Consider the following 4,754-nt stretch of genomic DNA (forward strand, 5'->3'; position numbering starts at 1 on the left):
TGTGTTCCCCCCAGCTGGACGGGACGGCAGTCCATCACAGCATTACTCAAGAAACAGGAAGAAAGAGTGAAAGAAAGTTGGGGCGAAAGAGTACAACAGGGATTGCCACCACCCCCTGCCGGAGCCTCGTGGAGCTAAGGTGTTTTCGCTCAATAAACACTCACAACGCCCGGTCTGGGAATCGAAACCGCGAGTCCGCTGCCCTAACGACTGGGCCCTTTGCGCCTCTTCTTCTTTTTCTTCTTCTTCTTATTATTAATAATAATAATAATGATAATAATAATAAGGAGGCAAGCTAGGCAAAATGCTTAGTGGCATTTTGTCCATCTTTATGTTCTGAGTTCAAATTCCGCCATGGTCAACTTCGCCTTTCATCCTTTTAGGATTAATAAAACGAGTACCAGTTGAGCACTTAGTTTACCCCTCCCCCCAAATTTCAGGCCTTAAGCCTATGGTAGAAAGGATTATTATAATTATTGAGTGAGAGAGCAGTGCATGCCATCAAAGTGACACTGGGGTGAAGTATATGAAGCTCAGCATACCCACCATGACTACCCATCTGACAAGAGTAAACCAGGCACATGCATCACAACCATATGTGCTCGACATGGTGATCTCATATCAACATAAATAGTGCATAACTTTATCAATAATGCTTAGCAGTATTTCGTCTGTCTTTACGTTCCGAGTTCAAATTTTGCCGAGGTCGACATTGCCTTTCATTCTTTTGGGGTCGATAAATTAAGTACTAGTTGCGTACTGGGGTCGATTAAATTTGCAATTTCAAAAGGATTATATTCTCCTCAAAGTTACGAGGGAAAAACTCGGATCTTGTGAATTTTCTGAAGTCCCCACCTCCGTTGCTTTCCGCGCATTTTTGTTTTCAGATTCGTTTCCTACGTAGGTGTGAAGTAGAAAGATATCCCTTTTTCTCAAAGTTACGAGGGAAAAACATCAGATCTTGTGGATTTTCCGACGTCCTCTCCCCTACTCTTTCGGAAAAGATTTCCCCCACAAATTTCTTTATAATTGTAATGTATACCGTTTGAAAGGTATTTATATAAAATTTCATTAAAAAAAATAAAACATTTTCCTGAAAGTTGAGGGAAAAACATCGGATCTTGTGAATTTTCCGAAGGCCTCTCACTCCACCCCTGTTGCTTTCCGGGCATTTTTGTTTTCATATTTGTTTCCTACACCTTTTTTTTCACACCCGTTGCACTATTTTTTTTTTTTCAATTTCGTTTCCGGGTAATAATGTCAACATTAACCGCATTTTTTTTAGGGGTGTATAATGATGTTTTTTAAGAGAAGCATCTGAGCCAGTAATTGTAATGAGGGAGAATTTGAAGTAAAGCAGCAAAGATAATTACGCACTTGTTAGATAGACATTGCGAATCTGCAGAAATTTTCTCTTTAGAACTCTTCAATGTTTCATTTACTTTTCGTTTGGGGCCTGTTGTAAACTTCCTGTTTAGTTTGCTAGCACCCAAGCAACAAGGTGGATGGTTGAAAAATCATTCTTACTCTGTCGCTTCGCAACACTCTTTAGGTAAGCTGATGCTATATTTTTAAGTTTTCGCTACTGTCTATATCGAAACTACTATATTATTCCTACTTTGCTATTACTATTAAAAACAAGTTATTCCTGTATGTCAGTCAATTTTGCCCTTAGGCTTCAAGTACCTCAACTGATAGATTGCACATGGTTTTTATTTGTAAAACGTGTGTGAATGATGTTTTGATTTGACAGTAGGGTCCTGGATAGAAAAGATCTAATGATTATTAATCTGGCTATTGGAAATATAAATAAAATGTATTTATGAATAAGAGTTATGTCCATGTTTAGCGAATAGAGATAATCTACCCGTGTATGTTTTGAATGTTACATGTATTTTAAATTAAATAAACTGACTACATTTAGTAGGTAGGTACCACCCAGTACTGTTGCCATGAAGTCACACTACTAGTAAATCAGCTGTCAATAATAATTTGATTTTAATATCTAAATTTTTTAGTAGTTCTTTGCTAAATTATATTGAAATTGAGTTATTGCAGTGTGTGTTTTGATATATTTAATTGACATATGCCACCTTTCTCGGGCCTGTTGATTACATATTCATTCGATTGTTGATTTAAAATTGAAAAAGAAAGAAAAGGAAAGAAAAAGATTCTCGTTAAAAGTGTCTAAGTTTTTTGATTGAATCTGGAGCAAGTAGGTATGAAAGATAACTTAATACTTACACAAGTACTTATATTATAGGTTCGCTACAGAAAATTACGTTCATTCTATTTTCGTCAGTGGCATTACTTAAGAATTACTGTTGTCTCAAGACAAACCTAACTTTTAAGATGGCTGCAGACTTTTAAGGTTTTTCTTATTAACTTTTCTCCAAGATTGAATGATTTTACTTTTGCTTTTTACAGTAATGTGTCTGCATAAGCATTATAAATAATTGAACGTATTCATGTGGATACCTACAATATGATTGAGAATTAGCGAATAAATGATGCATCTATTATTGACAAAATTATGAGAAAAAAATACGATTTAATTTCTATGAATTTAGCTTTTTTCAACCTATCTAATTATATTTTGGTTGATACGATCAGTCTAGAGGACGAACACGGTTATATTTTGTTAATGTATTCTCATATTCAAAGAATTTAGGTAAATTTCATTGCTGAAGATGATATATCGATGTGTGCGAAAATCACTCATTTCGTAACTGATTAAAGAAAAATCTACAAATAAAATCTGTGAATTATAATTATCGTTGGTTTAATGCAGGTTTGTTATATTTTTTTAGGAGGGTAAAATATGTTGAAGTTTTTTTCTCCCTTAGTTCAATTTTTTAAAGAAAAGACAAATTATCGCTAGAATACTTAATTCTATTTACTGTGATTGGGGAACAGGTGAATTGTGTATTTTTATATCTTACTCTGACGTTTTGACTTTTGAGATATCGAGAACATTTTTCATTTTACTGTGAAAACTATATTTTGCTCTATTATCTTGTCTTTTAATTTATATATTGATAAAAATATTTCCCTTCACATTCACGGCGGAAACTCTCAGACGTAACGAAAATGACAAATCCATAACATCGTTTTGGGTTGCTAGTTAGCATATATATCTCGAAGCGATAGTATATTAGAATTTCTCATTCTTTGAAGTAAATGTAAAGCTTCTGGTTATAAACTTCATAACATTGCCTTTCACCCCCACCCTACATACATATACATGCATACGTACATACATATTCACCTAAATGTATGCATATACATATATACACAAACATACATACGTACATACATGTGCGTTTGTGTGTAAACACATTCCTTCTATGCTATTGATTTGTGGAAAAGAGTGGGCGAGTCTCCTGACGAGCAGTTTCGTGTTTGTTGACTGTTCTTCAGAGATGTATCCTAGTACCTTCCCCAGACGGTAGCACAGACATTTAACTGCTATATAAAGTATCATAAGTTAGACTCGCACTGTGGTGGATAGCCTAAGTTTCATATCTGTGCATTTGATGGCTTGTCTAATTAAACAGTATTTTATACACATCATGTATAAGAAGAAATTAAATAAATTACATATTACAAAGCTCTGCTGTGGATGAATTAAGAATGTAAATACACTATGTCTATGCTATTGATCTGAGGGAAAAATGAATGGGGAGAGTCTCTGGGTTGACTGTTTCAGTTTGGTTTCTAGATTGTTGGCCCTCAGAATAGCCATACACCAATCAATAGGGCAATCAGCTGAATTGCATTTATTTGGCATGTGATTTGATTAGAAAGGGTTTTGTTAATACTGAAATAGTTGCACACATGCTTATATATATATATATAAATATAATCGATGATAATCAAATATGTGTGCAGGCATGGCTGTGTAGTTGTGAAGTTCAGTTTGTCAACATATGGTTTCAGTTTGAACCCCATAGCATGCCACCTTGAGCAAGTATCAGACACTACAGACTTGGGTCAACCAAAGCCTTGTGAGTGGATTTGGTAAACAGAAACTGAAAGAATGCCTTCATATATATATGTATGTGTGTATTTATGTGTATATGTGTGTGTGTGTGTCGTCGTCGTTTAACATCTGCTTTCCATGTTAGCATGGATTGGGCGATTTGACTGAGGACTGGCAAGCCAGCAGGCAACACCAGGCTCCAATCTGATCTAGCAGAGTTTCTACAGCTGGATGCCCTTCCTAATGCTAACCACTCCAAGAGTGTAGTGGGTGCTGTTACGTGCCACCGGCATGAGGGTCAGTCACATGGTACTGGCGATGGCCACGGGAGCCAGTCCAGCGGCACTGGCAACGACCTCACTCAAATGATTTTCTAATGTGCTACCAGCACAAGTGCTAGAAGGCGACACTGGTAACAATTCGGCTCAAATGGTGCTATTTACGGGCCACTAGCACGGAAGCCAGACAGCTGCTCTGACAATGAACACACTCGGACAATGCTGTTAGTGCTCCACTGGCGCAGGTGCCAGTCATCAAGTATGGTTCAATTACAATTTCACTTTCACTCACCCCAACAGGTCTTCGCAAGTAGAGTTTAGTGTCCAATGAAGGAGAGGTTGGCATGGGTGCCAGTCGTCGGATTCGGTTCGATTTCGATTTCAGATTCCAAATTCCAAATTCACTTGCCTCAACAGGTCTTCGCAAGCAGAGTTTTTAGTGTCCAATGAAGTAAAGATACGAATAAGTGAGCTGGCTACACTTCTGGCAGAGG

General features: G+C 36.9%; 1 protein-coding gene across 1 annotated transcript in view; it reads left to right on the forward strand.

The window, feature by feature from the left end:
* Positions 1–1,394: 1,394 nt before the first annotated feature.
* Positions 1,395–4,754, forward strand: part of LOC106881638 (kelch-like protein 3) — a 59,482-nt gene continuing 56,122 nt past the window's right edge. The window contains exon 1 of the mRNA XM_014932102.2: positions 1,395–1,552. The gene's annotated coding sequence lies outside the window, so the exon portion shown is untranslated. The remainder of the gene's footprint in view (positions 1,553–4,754) is intronic.

The sequence above is a fragment of the Octopus bimaculoides genome, chromosome 4 (genome assembly GCF_001194135.2).
Source record: "Octopus bimaculoides isolate UCB-OBI-ISO-001 chromosome 4, ASM119413v2, whole genome shotgun sequence".
In the NCBI taxonomy this organism is placed as follows: domain Eukaryota; kingdom Metazoa; phylum Mollusca; class Cephalopoda; order Octopoda; family Octopodidae; genus Octopus; species Octopus bimaculoides.